The sequence below is a fragment of the Acinonyx jubatus genome, chromosome B2, assembly GCF_027475565.1.
Source record: "Acinonyx jubatus isolate Ajub_Pintada_27869175 chromosome B2, VMU_Ajub_asm_v1.0, whole genome shotgun sequence".
NCBI classification, from domain to species: Eukaryota; Metazoa; Chordata; class Mammalia; order Carnivora; family Felidae; genus Acinonyx; species Acinonyx jubatus.
This window is the reverse complement of record NC_069385.1, coordinates 54,919,629-54,942,320: the sequence shown is the minus strand read 5'-3', so window position 1 is coordinate 54,942,320 and position 22,692 is coordinate 54,919,629. Positions and strand designations below refer to the sequence as shown.

The 22,692-nt window shown below is 39.3% G+C and overlaps 1 long non-coding RNA gene across 3 annotated transcripts; it reads right to left on the bottom strand.

Moving 5' to 3' along the window:
- Positions 1-2,461: 2,461 nt before the first annotated feature.
- LOC106978882 (uncharacterized) lies at positions 2,462-22,689 on the bottom strand. Of its 3 annotated transcripts, XR_001430874.3 has the most exons (4): positions 13,855-22,689; positions 12,233-12,291; positions 10,607-10,692; positions 2,462-6,800 (listed from the first exon to the last, which is right to left on the bottom strand). It is a non-coding gene; the product is annotated as an uncharacterized LOC106978882 (long non-coding RNA). The 3 variants fall into 3 exon arrangements; XR_001430873.3 differs by having other exon boundaries at positions 12,233-22,689; XR_008298426.1 differs by lacking the exons at positions 12,233-12,291; positions 13,855-22,689 and adding an exon at positions 11,999-12,220.
- Between the last annotated feature and the right edge of the window lie 3 nt (positions 22,690-22,692).

Below are 22,692 nucleotides of genomic sequence, written 5' to 3'. Positions count from 1 at the left end.
ATGTCAGGTTTAAAGCAAGAGGGTCCCTTATGCTGCAAGAGATCACTAAAATTTTAAATGGCCAAGAAAATTGGATTAAATATTTTTATTAACCAAAAGAATGTTGTAACATTTAATAAAATGGTACATTTATAAAATGTTACACTAAGCTTGAAACAGGGACCATATTTTCAGACCTTGTGAAATCCTTTCCAAAAATGTGAACGCGGTTGTTCAAGATTCCACTCGACAGTATCTAAAGCAGATGCTGCTTACATCTTTATATCCAATAGAGTTTTAAGATGTTACGCTAAGGAAGAAGCATTCTGTAATAGTCAGCCATTAAAATAAGGCCGGATAAATTTAATTAGCTAGATTGAAAATCGATTTCTCTATGAAGAGCCATATATTTACAAACAGATCTTTGGGTTAGAAAAAAAAAAGTTTCCCTCAGTAAGATTTTATTTTTAAGTAACCTCTACACTCAGCATGGGGCTCCAACTTATAACCCTGAGATCAAATTCACATGCTCTATACCAACTGAGCCAGCCAGGCACCTCTCCTTTCAATATATAGATAGAGAGAGAGAGAGAGAGGATATATATATATATATATATATATATATATATATATATATATATATGTAATACATGTCCAATATAGAAAAATTTGGAAAATACAGGGCGCCTGGGTAACTCAGTCGACTGAGAGTCTGACTCTTGATTTTGGCTCAGGTCAGCATCTCAGTTTCCGATTCCTCAGTTTGAGCCCCGTGTTGTGTGGGCTTTGCACTGACAGTGTGGGAGCCTGCTTGGGATCCTCCCTCTCTCTTTGCCCCTCTCCTGCTTGTGCACTCAGTCGCTCTCAAAATAAACTTCAAAAAAATTTTGGAAAATATAGGAAAGTATAATATAGAGTACCATTATATTGTACACCTGAAACTAATATAACACTATATGTTAATGATACTTGAATTTAAAAAAAAAAGGGTATTAAAATTACCCATAGCTCACTAATCAGAAGTAACCACTAATAATTTTTTTAATATTTTATTTTTGTTTGTGTATATCTGTATATTTAGAGTTTACTTATTTGTTTTGCTGAATTAGGAGCAAAGGTGCATAAAGTTTTCTATCTTGCTTTTTCCACTCAATGGAAAACAGTAAAGAATTTAGCCACAAAATCTGAGGTCACATTACTATAAGGTTAATGAAATAATTGGGATGACCTGTGCAGGTGGCCAGTCAAATCTAAACCCACCCAAGTCCTGGCTTCAGTTTGGTGCACCTGGTGGCATTTATCTGCTCCAAATATCGATGGGGAGGATTCTGGCTTCAGGGGTTGACAGGACTTCCAGGACAGCGATGGTAATTTCTGAAGTCTTTTGGAGGTACAAGAACACCGGAGCAAAACTCTCCACTTCCCTGCTTTCCAAGAAGGGATGCCTGTTGTTTCCCTACCCAGCCTTGTCCCCCCTCTACATCCCCCACACCCCAGAAGATAAGGACTTTAGTGTATCCCAGTAGAGAAGGGGAGCTGATGGGGGGAGGTGCAGTTACTTTGAATCTGTGTTATCTCAGAACATATTTTTGGCAGGTTTTACTAAACTTTTGTCGTTACATATTCTTCAAAACATTATTCATGACTGTACAATAGTCTTCCTAATTGGACATTTGTTTCTGTTATAGATAACCTTACAAACATCCTTATACATGTGTTTTGTTTTCATTTCTGGTTATTTTCTTATGATATATTCCTAAAAGTAGGAGTTTAGGTCTTGAAATAGACTGCCAAATTGTCCTCTGGAAAATTACACTTACAGCAGTGGTGTGTGAGATTGCCTAATTCACAAACCTAAGCTAAATGTGAGAATTATAATGTAAAATACATTTTTTCATTTCATCAGAGAAAAGGATGTCTTTTTTTTTAAGTTTATTTATGTATTTAGACTTGTTTTTTAAATTTAAATCCAAGTTGGTTAACATGTAATGTAGTATTGGTTTCAGGAGTAGAATTTAGTGATTCATCACTCACATATAATACCCAGTGCTCACCCCAAGAAGTGCCCTCCTTAATGCCCATCACCCTCTTAGCCCATCCCCTTACCTAGGTCTCCTCCCACAGCCCTCAGTTTGTTCTCTGTATTTAAGAGTCTCTTAGGTTTTGCCTCCCTCTTTGTTTTTATCTTATTTTTCCCTCCCTTCCCCGTGTTCGTGTTTTGTTTCTTAAATTCCACATCTAAGTGAAATCATATGATATTTGTCTTTCTCTGATTTATTTCATTTAGCATAATCACTCTAGTTCCATCCATGTTGTTGCAAATGGCATGATTTCATTCATTTTGATCGCCAAGTAATATTCCATTGTGTATATATACCACATCTTCTTTAATTCATTCATTGGTCGATGGACATTTGGGCTCCTTCCATAATTTGACTATTGTTAAATTTTTTCTTAAGTTTTACTTATTTAATTTTTAAGAAAGAGAGAGAGCATGAGCAAGGGAGGGGCACAGAGAGGGAGAGAGAGAATCTCAAGCAGGCTCCATACTGTCAGCACAGAGCCCGACTCAGGGCTTGAACTCAGGAACAGTGAGATCATGACCTGAGCTGACACCAAGAATTGGATGCTTAACTGATGGAGCCACTCAGGTGCCCCTGGCTATTGTTGATAGTGTTGCTATAAACTGGGATGTCATTTTTATTTGCATTTTTATTGTCCCTGAGATTAAACTTTTTCTTTTAGCCATTTATTAACCATTTGGAATTCTCCTTTTATGAATTGTTCTTTATACGTTCTTCCTGTCCACAGAAGTGACATGTCAAGAGTGTGCTCAGGGTGAGGAGACACTAAACTAAGATGTCACTCGGTTAGATCAAATAGAGTCCATTATTGAAAGGATACAGAAGCATGTCAGTGCAGTCAGGCTTCAAAGCAGAGAATTACAGTATTTTCCGGGATAGTCAGAACATGTTTCTAGATCCTGAAATCCTCCTTGGGGGTGCACAATTACAGATGAAAAAACCTGGGTGAATGTGGGTGAAATCACACCTTCAAGAAGCTTAATGGTCTCTCTGAACACCCAGTCATATACATAAGGCTAAAAAACTTTGGCACATTAACTCCTCTGAACAAGTACTAGAGGCCACCTCCACTAATCCTGGAGTACTTCTTCAATCTTGGAGTTATACTACACACAGTATTATTACGAGATATGATGCCCTGAGGTGTGAACTTGGTCCCCTAATCACCTTCAGCCTCAACAGGGCAACACATCCTGGTTCAAGTACATTTTTGAAATTAGAATATTTATGATAGGTGTTAGTTTTCCACATATCTTTGGGTATCAAGCTAATAAGTCCTTGAATCAGCTGAGAGGCTCATCCTGTTTTGTTCTCACTTTATTGTTAGCACTTTTCATATATTAAAAAAGCATCTGCTCACTAGAGATTCATTTGAGTGAGGTTCATTCATATATGCTTATGACTGACCAGAGTCAAATTAAGGGCGAGGACTGCCAAACAGTGCCAAGTGCACCAATCTACGAGGGACTCTACTGCATCACTAATAGTATAATGAGAAAGAAAATATTTTATTTAAAACCCTCCTCTCCAGAGAATTCTGTATGTGGTTTGAAGAAGTATTTGATAGACACTTGGGGAACTACTTGAATGAATTAATATCAAAACTGTTAACCTGTTTTGATGTTTGTTTTGTTTTGCTGGTTAATTTGCTTAAGATAACTGAGGACATGTTGAATGGTGCTGCTACAGGAAGCTCCTCACTCTTCCCTGAATTTCTCAAACTCTCCTCTAAAAGATACAAATATCTTAATATATTTATATAATTACATACAATTATATTATATATATTATATTAATATAATATATTAAGTTTAAAGTTACAACAATTAGTTACTCTATGCAATGTCTTGGTTACCTCCTAGCTATTCTCAGCAACCTACATATTTTATCTTCCAACACACTGGAGGGTTATAAAAACCTACATTCACATCAATAGCTCTGACAGCAGCAATTTCCTGGGGAGTGGGCACATAGGCCTGGAGGAAATCAGACCCTCTAGAGGGGGTATATCAGACTCACTAGTCATAGCATTTTAGGTAATTTTTCTTTTTCTTTTTTTTTTTTTTAATGTTTATTTTTGAGTGAGAGAGAAACACTGAGTGTGAGCTGGGGAGGGGCAGAGAAAGAGGGAGACACAGAATCCAAACCAGGCTCTAGGCTCTGAGCTGTCAGCACATCATGACCTAAGCCAAAGTCAGAAGCCTAACCGACTGAGCCACCGAGGCGCCCCTGTTGTTTGTTTGTTTGTTTGTTTGTTTGTTTGTTTAAAGTAGGCTCCATGTCCAAGGTAGGGCCTGAACTCATGATCCTGAGATCAAGAGTCACATGATCTACTGACTGAGCCAGCTAGGGACCCCACATTTTAGCGTTATTAATTAGCAATAAAGGATGTGGCATAAGTAGTAAAGCATTAATCAGTAAATGGCACACATATGACACAATGAGTAAACAAATAATTCAAAATAATTAGCATTTATTCCCTGAATGTGTTGCTGCCATTGCAAATAAGTTTTAAAAATCGTGCTTAATTTGCAATTGTTTTCTTCCCTTTAATTGCATCTGCCACCTGCTCTTAATTTGAAACAAATTAAACCCTGAAGGCAGCATCCAAAAGTAAGAAGACTAAGCAGATTTCACCTCTGGGCAAAAATTATACAACAGCTTCCCCCATCTTCAAAAAGGGTGAATCAATCTTTTCCAGAAGTGACAGACTATTTTCTGTTTCAGTAGCATGCCCCAGGAAGTGACAGGGTGATGCTAAGGATGTAACAACCAACTCCCTCCAGGATGCTGGGCTGCATAAACTACAGGAAGTTCTTGTCTCCTTGGAGTTCTATGCCAGTGCCGTCCAGTGTAAATATAATGCAAGCCACATATTTAGATTTTCTAGTACCCACATTAAAAAAGTAAAAAAGAAAAAAAAAAGGTAAAATTTTGGTAAAATATTCTATTTGGCCCAATATATTCCAAAACACTCTCATTTCAACCTGTAATCAATATTAAACAATTAACAATGAGATAGTTGACATTCTTCTTTTTGGTTCTGTATTAGTTATCTACTGTAGTACAATAAATTACTACAAACTTAGCAGTTTACCAGAACACATTATCTCATAATTTCTGTAGGTCAGAAAATCTGTGCCTAACTTAGTGGGTCCTCTGCTTTAAGATCTCTTATGACACTGCAATCCAGATGTCAGCCAGGACTGGGGTCTCATGTGAGGCTTGAATGGGGATGTATCCACTTCCGGGCTCACACAATTATTGGCAGGATTTAGTTCCTTGTGGGCTACCAGACTCAGGGGCTCATCTTGCTGCTGACTGCCAGCTGGAGGTTTTCCTGAGTTCCTCGCCAGACAGGTCTCTCCAAAGAGGGGGTTACTTCACCAAAGCCAGCAAAGGAGAGTTAACAGAAATAGTCTGCTGGCAAGATGGAAATTACAATCTATGTAACATAATTGTGGAAGTGACATCCCATCACTTTTGCCATATTCTGTTAGAAGGAAGATACAGGCCCTTCCCACATTCAAAGAAGAGGGGATTCCATACAGGTGCGAAGCAAGGGTTATTGAGAGCTATTTTAGAATCTACCACACGTACTACATTTTTGAGATGCACTGTGTATTTTACACTTAGAATACATCTCAAGTCAGATCAGTCACATTTCAAGTTCTCAGTAGCCGCTTACTAGTGGCCACCATATCGGACATCGCTTTTCTTTCTTTTTTGGGGGGGGAGGGGTGTGGGGGTGGACATCACTTTTCTGTAACAACTACACCCAGAGATATAAGAATTACAGGGTACTCAGACACTGGTGTAAGCAATCATGAGTTTGTATAGAGAATTCAAACTCAAAAGGATTGGAAGCACAAAGATAGAGAAGGTTAAAAATATTTTGTTATTGTTTTCAATAGGTAAAGAATTTATTACTATCATTTAAATCTGGATTGTCTGGGGCAAAGCTACCATCTGTGGGATTGTGATTCCACGCCTCTAAGTCAGAATCCGGCCCAAGCAGAATTGATAACCCGCAGCGCCGGGGGACTTGTGTTGGCCAGGGATAGCGGGTGCCCAGCCATCCCTCCCGGGTGTGCCCCATCGCGATCAATGTGGAGAGCCCCTCCACCCGGGAAAGGGGAGCAGCTGGAAGGGGGCCACCCCCTCACCTGCCAGGCAACAGGGGGTTTGTGGGGAGCCTGGTGCTAAGCCATGCATAGAAGACCTGCTTCTGGGCAGAAGGGGTTTCCTACATAGCAGAGCAGCTCCCTCGCTGTGATCTATTGAAAGTCAGCCCTGGACACAAGGGTTTGTAAGAAAGAATAATAAGGAAAATTAAAAACAAAAGAAAAAAATAAAAGAAAAAATAAATCTGGATCCTCAAAGCAAGTAGAGGCTAGAAAATAGGTTTTGCATTTGTTTTTACAACTTTATCCTTCTCACTTGCCCTGGCTTATTGGGAAAGTCCTATTGGCAGAGAGAATTAAAGGCAATTTACAGAAGGGTTAGGTGATCATAATACCAGAGGGCTCCCAGGAAGATATCTTGGTAAGTAATCTTATATTCTTGCCCTCAGCTCCTAGCAGGAGACCACTTTAGCCAGTCAAAACAAAGACCCCGTCCTTTCCTTGCATGACATTTTACCAGAGCAGGAGGCTCAAAGGAAGGTGGAAGATGGGAGTATTTTCCAAGAAACTCTCCAGTTTCTCACTTGACCGCTGCATGAAGAGGATCCGTTCCCTGTTAAATTAATTAAAGGAGTCCATTAAACTGAGGTGGCTTTAATGCCTTGGCAGCCTACCACAAGCAAACCAAAACCTAAGCCTATTAAATGCCTCAAGGTTATGAAATTGAAATCTAAAGGCAACCAATCACAAACAGCCAACTAATCTTTCCCAAATGAGGCAACTGCTTAAGCTATAATAGCCAATCAAATAATTTCCCTGCTTCTGCACCTGTTCTATAAAAGTCTTGCCCCTAGCTCCTATCAGTGGAGCTCTCATCACTTCCGGTTTAGTGTTGCTCATTTGGAATGGATGTTTGCTCAACTAAATGCTTCATAATTTTAATGTGCCTTCGTTTATTTTGTAACACCCCTGAGTGTGAGCTGCAGTCCAAAGAGTAGTCTGCAGATGGACAGTTTCTTCACTAAAGCCCGGGCTTTCCACATTCAGGCCAATGGGCTCACTCAGCTCCTCCCCACTCTCTCTGTCCTACATAGCACTCAGTTCAAACATAAATTATATATGCAAACATGCATGTGCTTCAGTCGTTCACATGATATGTTCATGCATCTGTTCTCGTGCCTTCCCCTTTGTCACCTAAGGGCAGCCCCAAACCTGTCCTGGCGTTTTGCTAAAATTTCCAGTCCCATCTGCCTCCTCGAAGTTTCTCTCTGAATATTACCCTTTCATTTTCAACTCAACCTATCAAATAGCAAATGTTAAATGTTAGGTGCTGGGTCATGGGCTAGTCAGCCCCACCAGGGGCTGGAGGCACTCTGCAGAACAGAAGCCCGGGACATCAAAGGCAAGCAATACATGGACCCTGTGAATTTCAAACATGTGGTTTAATCTTCTCAATGTACATAATCATATATATAGGCATGAATTAATCGGCTATTTTCCCCTTTCAGATCCAAAAAAAAAATACCTTGACTATGGGATGGGAGGTACTTTTCTGTTAGTGTGCCTCAGGCAGTCCAAGGTACCCCCTCAAACCGCCCCCACCATCTCACAGCAAGACTATACAGACATCCCCACTCCTGCTGAAATGGAACCAAGAAGCTTCCAAGTCATGGTTCCCCCGGTGACCATAACTGGTAGTACAAAAATCATGCCCTAAATCTGTATCAGTGACTCATGCTCAGATGAAATATAAGATTCATAAAATATATATTGGAACCAGGGTGGAGAAATGATAGTGCCTAATTTGATTTTATGTGTCAGGTAGGTAGTGGGAAGGGCAGTGTACTTACAAAAACGTCCTCATTCATTAAATTCTTGTAGTAGAAAGAGTAACATCATTTAAAAATATGTGTAATACAGAGTATCATGATGTTATGACACCATCATTCTCCCCTACACACTCATCCATTACAAACAATTCTAAGAGGCCAAGGTCTCATTTATCACCTAAATCTGAGGTAATAGGTTTGTAATAAATAAAATTCCAGACCCAGAGGGTTATAGGCTGTGTCTCCTCCAAAATTCATATTGTAGAAGAGGGAAAATATCTTTTTCCTCTATTGTCGTAAATTCTTGGCTAGGGCCCTTGGAACAAAATACAGATTAACGAGAAAAACAAAAAAAAGTTTTTTAAACATGTATACTTCATGTACACATGGGAGACACCCAGAGAAAAATCAGTAACACTCAAGGAGGTGGCTTAGAATTCAGATTTAAATGGTATCTTCGACTAAGGATTAAAAAAAAAAAAAAAAAAGGGTGTCAGGGAGACCAATTATGGGTAGGCACCTTCTCCACTGGCAAGAGTCTTGTGATTTAGAGACAACCTTCTCTTCCTCGTACAGAGAGGGAGACACCCTTACAACTGGGATTTCCTGTATAAATGTCCATTTCCCTTACAAAAGCCTAATTTCTACTCCATTTTCAGAGCTTCTCCTGTATCTGCTGTTTCTTAAAATAATCACCTCAAAATAATCTTTATGCCCAAGAGGCCTATGTTGGAGTGGAATATTCTGTCATTCTTCCATAAACTGAAACGTAATCTCTAATTTGATGGTATTTGGAGATAGGGCCTTTGGGAGGTGATCAGATGGGGGATTAGTTTCCTCATGAAAGAGACTCCACAGAGCTTCCTCACCCCTTCTACCACGTGAGGACGCAGCAGGAGGGCTATCTATATATTAGGAAGCGTCCTCATTAGACACTACATGTCTAGTGTCTGCAGTTGCTTTGACTCTGAACTTCCCAGCCTCCAAAACTATGAAAAACAAATTTGTTTATAAACCGCAGTCTATGATATTGTCATAACAACCCAAATGGACCAAGACACAGAGTGTAGACATATCCAGGCCTGCCCTTAGACCCAGGTCAGCGGGGTTCCTGGCCTGGGCGTTACTTAGCACCTGTGTACCTACTCTGATCAGGCCCCAGGGAAATGCTTCTCCAACCTCTCTTGTCCTTTGCTCTTGAGACAAAGGCACCTGCGTACAAATGCCAGGATGGCTAGTGGGTTGTGTCACCGCCAAAGTCAAAGACAGACGTTGCTTTGGGTTGTGGGAAGGCTATGAATGGCGCAAACAGGTGGGAGAGAAAAAACGACTTAACTTGTCAACCTTTCCTGACATACTGTGAGTGTGCTAGGTTCTTGCATGACAGATCATAATCTCCCAGGAGGCTGAAGGTCCATTTTCTTGTTTCATCTTCATGTTCTACTTTGTGGTTCTGGAGGTTCTCATGACTTAGGGTGGTGTTCAACACAATTGCCCATAACTGCTAAGGAACATCTTGCGATATTAAATATAAATTTGCACACTCGTGAATTTGCTCTAACAGGCATGGAGCATTTCCTTACACTGGACACCAAACACAAGAGTTTAAAGTGCTTTGTTTTTACTAAACTATTCAATAGCATTTAAATTTTCAAAAAAATAAATTTAAAATGTCATCTTTATTTAAAGATTTTTCATTAAAATGTTGGTATTTGTTAATAATTTGCTGTTTACTTTTTAGTAGATAAAAGTCACTTAAATTTTCTATTGTTTATATCTATTTTAATAAACACTTGAATGTAAGCATATTCAAACGGTATTTGAACACAATTATATTTCCTTTTTTTAAACGTTTATTTACTAATTTTGAGTGAGAGGCAGGGGCACCTGGGTGGCTCAGTTGGTTAGATGTCCGACTTCAGCTCAAGTCATGATCTCACAGTTCGTGAGTTCGAGCCCTGTGTCAGGCTCTGTGCTGACAGATTAGAGCTTGGAGCCTGCTTGGGATTCTGTGTCTCCCTCTCTCTCTGCCCCTCCCCTGCTCACACTGTCTCTCTCTCCCTCTCTTAAAAATAAATAAACATTAAAAAAATTATTTTTAATTATTTTGAAAGAGAGAGAGCATGAGCAGGGGAGGGGCAGAGGGAGAGGGACAGAGAGAATCCCCAGCAGGCTCCACTCTGTCAGCGCAGAGCCCCATGTGGGGCTTGAACTCACGAACTGTGCTGTTCGTGACCTGAGCTGAAATCAAGAGTGGGATGTTTAAACAACTGAGCCACCCAGGCACCCCTCATTTTCTTAATCCCTTAGATCATTGCCAAAAATCTTGATAACATAGTGATTTTGCTGAAGTAAAAGAAAAAGATCTACAGAAACATTTATGAATTATGTATGTCTCTTTTGGTCTTACCACAAAAATCAATAGCTCATCAAAAGGACATTCAGATATGTGCAATCATCATTAGATTTAATTGTATTTCACCAACTTTCTGTCACATAAAAGCTATTGCTTGAAACATGTTTTATTTTTTTTTTTGTCATTATGAGGGTTTATTTATCAATGTAGAAAGATAAAGCAAATTTTACTTACCAGTTGTTAGCTTGATTTATAGTTTTTAAATACTTAGACGCTTGGAATGTGCCTCCATTTGTATGCTTGCCCTGCATGCCAGTGACCTAGGATGAATTAGGTGCCTGTTATTAATACATCACAATTAAGAGCAGTATCTGCCTGGCACATTTACTCGCAATGAAACCCCTGCAGTCATTCAAATATAAGAGATGCCCTTTTAAAAATGAAGCTCTTCCTGAAAGTTCTCCATTTATAACACTGTCTTATGATAGGATGTCAGGGGCAGTAATAGATAGACGAAAGACATTTTTTGTAAAGTTATATGCAGAAAGGTCATATATCATAATGGAAAGAGAAAAATTTAGCAGGAGAAAGAAAGCAGATAAATTGAAGCAGACATTTTAACTGTTGTCGAAAGGACCATATCAATGAGCCCATAATAGATAGGAGGATGAGATTTTGTTAGACTTAACATCCAGGGAAATGAGAAATCATTCACTTCCAGGGACTTAGAAGCACTGTGGAAGGGCAGGTAAGAAGCAGCTGCTTGTTAAGAGAAAACAGGTGCAAACGTGCGTGGGAAGGGGCAGGAGTGAAGACGTGTTGAGTACTCACCATGTGCTAAGCCCAGTGTGAAGCACATAATGTACCTTGATACCTTCAACTACATGAGCTGTCAGCCCTTTTCAAAAAATGTTTATTTATTTAGAGAGAGAGGGAGAAAGACAGAATGAGTGGGGAGTTGGCAGAGAGAGAAAGAGAGAATCCCAAGCAGGCTCCACACTCAGTGCAGAGCCTGACACAGGGCTCGATCTCATGACCACAAAATCATGACCTGAGTCGAAATCAAGAGTCAGTGGCTTAACTGACTGAGCCACCCAGGCACCTAGGCTTTTTTTTTTTTTTTTTTTAAGTAAACTCTACATCCAATGTGGGGCTCAAGCTCACAACCCTGAGATCAAGAATCTTCATGCTCTACTGACTGAGCCAGCCAGGTGCCCCCACCCACCAGCCTCTTTATTAGGATTTACTACATTAAAGCTGGACGAAGGGGACTACTTAAAATAAGTGCTCGTGCCTAGAGGACAAAGTTCCAACTTGTTAGAAAGGCAGGTACCACCTGTGCCCACCTGGCCCTAATTACTCCCCCCCATCCCCCATCCCAACCCAGCATATTGCATTTCTCACTGTCCCCAGCACAGCAGCCATTTCATGCCTCTGTGCCTTTGCATATGCTTTCCTGTAGCTGGGCGCCTCAGTCCACTGGCAAACTCCTACCCATGCTTCCAGCCTCAGCTCAAATATCACCCACTCTGAGAAGTCTTATCTAATTCTGCCAGGCCCAACGAGTTTATTTCCTCTTTTTGCTTCTTTAAAGCGCTTCATATCATTATACATATTAAAACATACCATGCTGTATTACAATGATCTGTTCTTTCATCTGTCTCTTCTGGACAGCAGCTTCTTACGGGCAAGGCAATATGCTAGTACCTATGCTATGTCCAAAATATGGTAGTGATGTAATAAAGGCGCACCAACTGAAAGAATAATTGAGTGGACAAATATACACAGGTATATATATACCAAACAATGACATGTAAATGACAGGTAAGCAACTAACTGAAATACCTCAGTGTATCTTACTTTTGTGTTAGTTCAGTCTGCTGGAGGTCGGAGTGTTACCCTCTTTTTCTTGGCAATATCTTTTGAGACAAAGGAAACAAGCCAATGATTCAAACGACTTATGTAGGACATATATCAATTTACAACAACAATCACTTTAGACCAGTGCATCCAACAGAACATTCTGCAGTGATGGAAATATTCTGTATGGCACTTTCTGATAGGGTAGCTACTAGCCACATGCAGCTACTGAGCCCTTAAAAAGTGGCTAAGTGCAAATAAAAAACTGAATTTTGTTTTATTTATCTTGTGAGAGAGCACAAGCAAGGGAAGGGCAGAGAGAGCGGGGGACAGAGGATCCAAAGAGGGCTCTGCTTGGACTGTGTGACAGCAGCGAGCCCAACATGGGGCTCAAACTCACAAACCTCGAGATCATGACCTGAGCCGAAGTCAGACGCTCAACCAGGTGAGCACCCCCCCCCTCCGAACTGAATTTTTAAATTTTAATTAATTTAAGATAACTACATGTGGCTGGTAGCTACTATGTTGGACATCATTAACCCACAAGATAGTAGTAAAGTTCTACCTTATTATAATTTTCCTGTATAAAAAACAAAAACTCAGCCACTGGCAAACTGGGTAATCAAGAACCTTCCTTAACCATTCTGTATCTCATTTCATTCATCTATCAACTCATCGGGAGAACTAGAGAAGACTGACAGCTCAAAGCTCCAGGAATGCACACTTCTGGGCTCAGCCCTTTTTTTGCCACAGCAAGCCCTCTGGAGGGGCAGCTGAAGGGAACACCCCTTTACCCTTCCCAAAGTGGGAGGCCAGACGGATGCTTGGGCACCTGTGCCCGTGGGTTCCACGGGTTTCCTCCACAGAATTATAGATGATAGGTTCACGTCAAACTGTGTGTCAAAGGATCACACCTAAGGTCTCTGGGGGAAATCCTAGGTGCTAAATCTTATAGAAGAATGGAAAAAGGTCTCACTGGTTCAAAGCAATGCATCTTCAAGCCCTTTCAGTTCTTTAGTTGGGGCAATCTGGGCTAGCCTCCTTCATCAGGGATAAACCACTCAGCTTCTTTCCCTTAGGCTTTTTTGTGCCTGGAGAGAATGAGGCTTATAAAGCCTGCTGGGCTTCTAAATGAAGCCTGATTATCTAATTTTCACCTGCAGAAAGAAAGCGGTTTTGCAACCTCTCATCTCCAAGGAGAGAAAACGCCAAATCCCCTCTCCTGGTTCTCTGAGGGCTCACGTAGGCATAATAGCTTGGAAAGATCTAATCAGTCCCTTTTTTCTTAAAAGGGATGTTGGGTGTGTGGTAAGGGGGACAATGACCAAGACACTGACACCATGAGGATGGAGAGAAATAGAGACGGAGAATGGGGGGAGGGGCACAGCTACTGTAGCTCTAGGCCTGGGCTTCTCAAACTTGAGTTGAGTATCACAATCACCAGGAAGGCTTGTTAAAACAGATTCCCTAGTGATGCCAGTGCAGATAATGATCCCGCTAGCACACTTTGAAAAACCACTGCTCCAAGTCACTGCTTCAGCTTTAGCTATTTTTCTTGTAGTTCCTTACAGAGTTCCAGTCAGCTCCTCAAAATGAAAAGCTGTGTAAGTGTGTGTGCTTACAGACAGGGGGCTCAGTTGTATGTTTCCCCACCGTCCTCCCGCCAGCCTCCACTTCCGCCCAGACCAATGTGCAGCGATGCAGACTGGATGCACGGTGGCTGCTGCTGGTAGCACAGTCCAGTGGGAACGTCTGGAAGATCTTTCAGGTGATTCCAGTCACGTGGCCAGCACCCTTGGCTGCAGAGCATGCTGGCCAAGAGCACACTTGGCACAGAGGGACTGCTTTCTCCTCAGAGGATCAGAGCCCTCCCGCAGAACACTTGTTTTCCCACCATCTCTTGTCAAAAAAAGAAGAAATTTCATAAATGTGTAAGGGATTTTGACAAAGGTCTGTCGTGGCCTCGTGCAGGATGGAAGGCTTAGGGAAGGATGGCTAAACTGTCCAGTTTACTGAAGGGTGTCAGAGAGATACCCTGTCCGTGAGCAAAAATCCAGAGCTCCTATTTTCTTTTTCTTTCTTCTCTTTCTTTCTTTTTCTTTTTTTGTTAACATTTACATATTACTTACCACATGTCATGCACTGTCCTAAATATTTTACATATATTAATTCATTTAATCCTCAACATCCTTTAAGGTAGATATACTTTTTAAAAACTTTTTTTTAACATTTATTTATTTTTGAAAGACAGAGCATGAGTGAGGGAAAGGCAGAGAGAGAAGGAGACACAGAATCCGAAGCAGGCTCCGGGGTCTGAGCTGCCAGCACAGAGCCCAATGTGGCGTTCGAACCCACGAACCGTGAGATCATGACCTGAGCCAAAGTCAGATGTTCAACCGACTGAGCCACCAAGGAGACCCATTAGATAGATATACTGTTATTCCCATTTTACAGCTATGGAAACTGAGGCATGGGGTTAAATGACATGGCCAAAGTCACCCTGCTAATAAGTCGTAGAGCCAAGATTTGGATCCAAGGCCGTGTCATTTCTGATTTGTTTCCACCAATGGCCAATCTTGTGCATGTTACATTGGTAATTACCATCACCTGTTTCACTGAATCCCATTTTCTGACTTTGTTCTCACATTATCAGAGTATACCCCATTCACTGACCAACATGCAAAGCTCTGGATCCTCCTGCTTTTCAGAGTTAAAAAAAAAAAAAAAGAGAGAGAGAGAGAGAGACTCAAGCATTAAGTAAAGGGAAGATAGGGATAGCATTTCCTCACTGTGAAAAACTCAGATCCATAATTTCTAAGAAGGTGTGTCTTAGTGTGATACCCAAAGGGAAGGCAGAGCAGATGCTGGGACCACGTGATGCCAGAGGACAAGACTGCAGCAACTCAAAAACAAAACTGTTCTAGGGGACAAATGGCATTAACAGCATGCACTCTGGAACATCTGAGTTTGAGATTCTTCAAACAGCAATAGCCTTATTTCTTTGTAAGACAGTGAAAACTGCCTGACAGTGAATTAGTGAATTTAGCTTGGCTCTTTGTAATAATTATTCTTTCAGCTTTGCTTCTGACTCCCCTTTTCAGTCATTTTCCCTCAGCTGTTAAAAAAAAAGAAACAAAGCAGAGCTCCTGGATGGCTCAGTAGATTAAGCCTCCAGCTTCGGCTCAGGTCACGATCTTGCGGTTTAGGAGTTCAAGACTTGCACTGGGCTCTTCACTGACAGCACAGAGCCTGCTTTAGATCCTCTGTCTCCCTCTCTTTCTGCTTTTCCCCTGCTCGCTCACTCTCAAAAATAAGTAAGCATTAAAAAAATTTTAAAAACTTTTTAAAAAGGAAACAAAGCCCATTTACTAGTGTGCCAAAACATTGGAAACACCACTGATCTTCCCCTTTAGACTGAAAGCAAAGAAAAGGCTTTTTTCACAGTCAGACTTGAAAGGCTTCTCAAAAGTTCAACATTAAGTTAGTTAGTAGCATTCAATGTTACGGTTACTAACATATGACACAATTACTTATGGTGGCTCTTTAATTTTCTCCAATTTTTTTTTTTTTTGTCCCTTAGTAGAAAAAGGAACTTTTATGACCGTGCCATAAGATCTGCTTCTATTCAAGCTCTAATTATACAGGATTGAGCCATATGAAATTGCTATCTTTGTAGGTTAAGGGGCATCTGGGTGGCTCAGTCAGTTAACTGTCTGACTTTGGCTCGGGTCATGATCTCGCGGTCCGTGGGTACGAGCCCCATGTCACACTCTGTGCTGACAGCTTGGAGCCTGGAGCTGGCTTTGGATTCTGTGTCTCCCTCTCTCTCTGACCCTTCTCAGCTTATGTCTCTCTCTCTCTCAAAAAAAAAAAAAAAAAAAAAAAAAAAAAATTAAAAAATTAAAAAAAAAAGAAATTGCTATCTTTGTAGGTTAAAAATGATCAAATATCAGCAATCTCATATGGTTTAACCTAATATAAATACACATGATAATATCTGCCATGTGCAACATTATACTAAATGAGATAAGCCAAACAGAGAAGGAAAAGTGTACAATCTCACTTACATAGGAATATAAAAAAGTCAAACATATAGCACAGAAGCAGAGTATAACAGTGGTTACCAGGAGCAGGAAGGTGGGGAAATGGGGAGATATTCAGAACAAAGTTGCAGTTATGTATAATGAATAAGTCTAGAGAGCTAATGTACAGCATGATGACCATAATTAATAATACTGTATTGAATAATGGGAATTTACTGCAAAAGGTGCTGTCCTCACACACACAGAAATAGTAACCATGTGAGGAGATGATGTGTGAATTAGCTTGACTGTAGTCATCATTTCATTAGGTATATTGCATCTCCATGCTGTGTGCTTTATTTTTGTGTCTTGTACACTTTAGATACAATTTTTATTTTAAAATAAAATTCTTGGGGCGCTTGGGTGGCTCAGTCGGTTAAGCGTCCGACTTCAGCTCAGGTCACGATCTCGCGGTCCGTGAGTTCGAGCCCCGCGTCGGGCTCTGGGCTGATGGCTCAGAGCCTGGAGCCTGCTTCCGATTCTGTGTCTCCCTCTCTCTCTGCCCCTCCCCCGTTCATGCTCTGTCTCTCTCTGTCTCAAAAATAAATAAAACGTTAAAAAAAATTTTTTTTAATAAAAAAAAATAAAATAAAATTCTTAAAAATATGTGATTTTTTTAAAGATTAAATAAATACATATGATCTATAAGTCAATACAATCCTCTTTCATTTTTCCTGGTCATTGTAACAATAACAGAAAATTATCTAAAGGTTTGTAGTTACCCGTATAATATGCATCTAATACAGATCTTAGGAATTGTGGGATAGCAGAGAATAAGTGGTGGCAAGGGAGGGGCACCTGGGTGACTCAGTCAGTTGAGCGTCTGACTCTTGATTTTGGCTCAGGTCATGATCTCATGGTTCGTGGGACCAAGGCCCGCGTTGGGCTCTGTGCTGACAGTGCGGAACCTGCTTGGAATTCTCTCTCTCTCTCTCTCTCTCACTCTCTGCCCCTCTCCTCCCCCCACTCATGCTCTCTCTCTTTCTTCCTCTCAAATAAACTTTTTTAAAAAATGGTGGCAAGGGAGTGTTCATAGAAAATTAGAACAAATTATAGATTCAGAGCTTGAACATAATTACACAAAACATGAATAGCTGCCCCTGTTATTCCAAAACACATGTTCAAAGAACTGAGGGTACTCTTGGCCGAAGAACTTGTCCTTTTCATTTTACTTACTAGTAAGCTATAATTTTTGGTTTGTCCTTCAGGCTAGAGTAGAGAACAAATACGAAACACGTTTATTTAAAAAACTGCCATGTCCCCCAATATAATCTTGGTACTTAAGTGTATTTGTGGTGGGCTGAGAGTATTTCTCTCCAGTTTCATGTTCTCTATGACTTGCTTCCTTGCATGTTATTGGCACTTTCATCCCTATTGGCTCTAAGATCCTTTCAAAGGGGAAAATTATTAGGTTTGTGCAACTTTGAGGGAATAAGTCATAACTAAAATATGCAATACATGTACTTGATGTTATAGGCAGAAGGAAAGAAGCCAGCAGTATTCTTACCATAGGGGTCTATATTTAGATATTTAGTAAGGGTTCAACACATTGAATTTATCCTCCATAAATCAATCTAGACCTGTAATCCCAACTGTGGTCCAAAGAATGCTAAAATTGAAAATACTTGTGGGATACAGTTAAGCCAGTCCTTAGAGGAAAATGTATACCTTTAAATGCTTGTATGAGAAAACAAGAGAAGCTAAAAGTTGTTGACCTAAGCATCTAGCTAAAGAAATTAGAAAAAATACAACTACAACAACAACAACAACAAAGTAAGAAAAGAAAAGAAAAAAAAATACAACAAAGTAAACACAAAGAAAGTAGAAGGAAGTGATAAGGAAAAAATAAATCAATTAACTAGAAAACACAAATATAATCAAAGGAACTTCTTAAAAGCCAAAAGTTGGGTATTTAAAAACACTATTAGAATTGACAACCCCTGAAAAGATGGATTAAGGAAAAGAAAAAAATAAAGAAGATAGATGTAAATAAATAACATTTTACAAGATAAAATATTATAAGCAATTGTATGCCATTTAATTAGGAAACATATAATGAAATAATTCATGGAAAATTTAACTTAAAACTAATTTAAGAAGAAATAAAATGTTTGGGCAGTCCTATTTTTAAAAAATAATTTAATCAGTACATTAAAATATCTTCACACACACAAGCCAAGATATACAGATATAATCTTCCAGACTTTAAAGAACCAAAGTTATTCCAATCTTATACAAATTCTTCCAGTTATAAAAAGAGAGGCAACATTCTCTTACCCACTTAATGCAGCTGATATATTTGAGACTCTAAAGCTATACAAGGACAGTATAAGAAAGGAAAAATAAGAGACTAATCTTGCCCATAAACATAGACACAAAAATACTAAGCAAAATATTAGCAAACAAAATTCATAAGAGTGTCAAGAGTGGACCAAAATATACAACTCAATTATGTTGTTTGCAAGAACCCCAGTTTATTTATTTATTTTTATTATTTTTTAAAAAGATTTTTAAGTAATCTCCACACCCAATGTGGGACGTGAACTGACAACCCTGAGGTCAAGAGTCACTTGCTCCATTGACTGAGCACCCCAGGCACCCCAAGAAACTTTAAAAATAAATAAATAAATAAATAAATAAATAAATAAATAAATAAATATTTCATAAGGGAATTTTTTTTAATGACCAAGTTGGGTTTATACAAGAATGGTTTATTATTACATTTAATATTAGAAAATCCAGGGGCTCCTGGGTGGCTCAGTTGGTTGAGCGTCCAACTTTGGGTCAGGTCACGATCTCACAATTCATGAGTTAAAGCCCCACATCGGGCTCTGTGCTAGCAGCTTGGAGCCTGGAGCCCACTTCAGATTCTGTGTCTCCCTCTCTCTCTGCCCCTACCCCACTTGTGCGCTCTCTCTCTCTCTCTCTCTCAAAAATGACTAAACATTAAAAAAGAAAGAAAGAAAGAAAGAAAATCCATGCACACAGTTTATCACATAAACATATTAAAGAAGAAAAACCGTGTGATCTTCCCAATACATGCAGAAATGGTATCTGAGGGGCATCTGGCTGGCTCAGTTGGTAGAGTATGTGACTCTTGATCTCTGGGTTGTAAACTCAAGTCCCACGTTGGGTGCAGAGATTACTTAAAAATAAAGTCTTAAGAAAAAAAAAAGATAAATTATTGAAAAACATTAAAGAAGCTCTAAACAAAAGGGAACATATGTCATATTCATTTTAGTTTAGTTTAGTTATTTATTTTTATTTTAGAGAGAGAAAGTACGTGTGAGCAGGGGAGAGGCAGAGGTAAAGAGAGAAAGAGTCTCAAGCAGGAGCAGCACCTGGGTGACAGTTAAGGGTCCAACTTTGGCTAAGGTCATGGACTGCAAGTTTTTTTTTTCAAAAAAAAAGATGAAATTGAATTCTTCCCTCACACCACACATAAAAAAATTTGAGTCCCACATCAGGCAGCCGGCACTGCAGAGACTGCTTTGGGTCCTCTGTATCCCTCTCTCTCTGCCCCTTCCCCCACTCACTCTCTCTCAAAAATAAACAAACATTAAAAAAAAAAAAATCTCAAGCAGATTCTACTCCCAGTGCAGAGCCCAATGCAGAGCCCAATGCAAGGCTTAATCCTGTGACCGAGATCATGACCTGAGCTGAAATCGAGTCAGATGTTCAACTGACTGAGATACCCAAGCACCTCTGTCATGTTCATTTTAATGGAAAACTCAAGATTATAAAAATACTGACTAGTTATAAACTAACTCAAATTGAAGAAGTCAGATAAGGTAGTGTTCAAAGATAAAGTGAGGCATATTAAAAATTTGTACAGTTTATTTGAGCAAAAATTGATGTGAATCAGACAACACCAAAATGCAAGTGGTTATGAACACTCCATTGACAGTAGCTCAGGGAAAGACTTGTAGAGGAAATGGAGATGCAAAGTAAGGAAATAATTGATTGGGTATAGCTTAAAGCCTAGTTGGCTGTTTGTGACTGGTTGTCCTTAGTGTTTTGATTTCATAACCATGAGGCATTTACAGACTTAGATTTTGTTTTGCTCATGTAAGCTGCAATGGCATTAGACCCAAATGGCCTCTTCATTTAATTAATCTAACAGTAAGTGATGCAGTACAGGGCAGGGGGGAAGGGAGGAATTATCCTACCAAATATCAAAACTTATCACACAGCTATTATATTCAGATTGTAGAAAAAGGAAAAAAAAAAAGATCGCGTAGTATTGGTAGAGAGACCAATGGAATGTAACAGAGAACTTACCAACACACACATACACACACAAATACTTGACATATGACAGAGGTGTCATTCAGGTCACTGATGAAAGACTATCTAGATAACTGGTAATCTTTATGGGGGGAAAAAAGATGAAATTGAATTCTTCCCTGACACCACACATAAAAAAATTCCAAATGGAATAGGCTTAAATATGGAAGATAAAACTCTAGAACATTGGAAGAAATTTTAAGAGGACACTTTCATGACTTTCAACATTGGGAAAGACTTCTTTTTCTTTTTTTTTTTTAGAAAAAAATTTTTATTATTTTTTTGGGGGGGAAGCTCTGTGCCCAATGTGGAGCTTTAACTCACGACCCCGAGATCAAGAGTTGTACATGCCACAAACTGAGCCAGCCAGGTGGCCCGGGAAAGATGTCTTAAACAAAAACTACAATGTGTTAACCATTAATAATAAGACTGATAGATTCATCAGAGTATGCCACCCCAAAATGTGCCACTTCGACATAAGCATTATTTTGGTCTGAGGCAACTGAGAAATAGAAGACACAGGCAAAGCTTTCCACCCTCCTGCTTTCTGCCTAAAAACAGGGTATAAATTTTCCTTTATTAATGTGCTCCCCTTCTCTTTTCCCATACCAGGAAAAAGAGAACTGTCAGAGACACTCTTATCACCCCAAGACTGCATGAGACTAAGTCTGTATAACGGACATTACCAAAATAACCCTTCTCTTCCATTAGTTTCCCCCATGTGTTTCCCTCCCTACAATTTACCACCCCTAGAAGCCCAATGCCATTTTCCTTCTCTACAACTTACCGCCCTTTGTTAAGATGGTGTATGATCCCTTGATTTCTAACCTTTGAGCTGCTCATCACTGAGTTCTACTGTGTGCATGCACTTTGCACACATAAACTCTAGGTTTTTTCTCCTATTAATCTGTCTTTTGTCACTTTAATTTGCAAGATCCCAGTTACTGAACATAAGAGGATAAAGGAAAGAAATTTTTTTCCTCCCCTATAATTAAATTAAGAATAAGAAGTTCTTGGGGGCGCCCGTCTGGCTTAGTCGGGGGAGCATACCACTCTTGATCTCGGGGTTGTAAATTTGAGCCTCAAGTTGGGTGTAGAGATCACTTAAAAATCAAAACCTTTAAAAAAAAAACTGGACAAAACAGATGAAGAGGAAACAAAAATTGCTAACAAGCAAGTGAAAAAATGCTCAACTTCATGAGTAATCTGAGAAATACAGATTCACAGCACAACAAGATACCCTTCCACACCACTAGATTAGTAAAAGTTAAGCAGCATGACAGTGTAAAGATGTACTTGCTGGCAAGAATATGAGCCAAATGGAAAGTCTCACATACTGCTTGGTCAAATAATCATTTTGGAAAATAGTTTGGCTTATCTTATAAGGCTGGGCACATGCATACTCAAAATTACAGTAATTTTACTCCTTAATTGATACCCTCTGAGAAATTTTGGCTTAAATATATTTGAAAGATAGTTCATAAATACATTTTCCAATATAGTAAAAAACATTGATGTATGTATATAGTATATGTATATATATATATATATATATATAATAGTATATAATATAACATATACCCTATAATTATTATATATACTCTATATAAAATATAATTATTATATTGATATAATATATACTACATATATAACTATATTATATATGCATATATACATATAGTAAAAACAAAAACAAGGGCGCCTGGGTGGCTCAGTCAGTTAAGCATCCAGCTCTTGATTTCAGCTCAGTTCATGATCTCATAGTTCATGAGATTGAGCCCCACATCCAGCTCTGCACTGACAGCACGGAGCCTGCTTGGGATTCTCTCTCTCCCTCTCTCTGCCCCTCCCCTGCTTGTACACACTTGCTCTCTCACTCTCTCAAAAATAAATAACCTAAAAAAATTAAACACACACATACATATATATGTTAAGCTATATATATATGTATATATATAATGTATATAATATATATGTTATATATGTATATATAATGTATATAATATATATGTTATATATATGTTAAATTAAATACACACACACACACACACACACAAACATACATACACATAGGCAGGTCAGCTGCAAGTT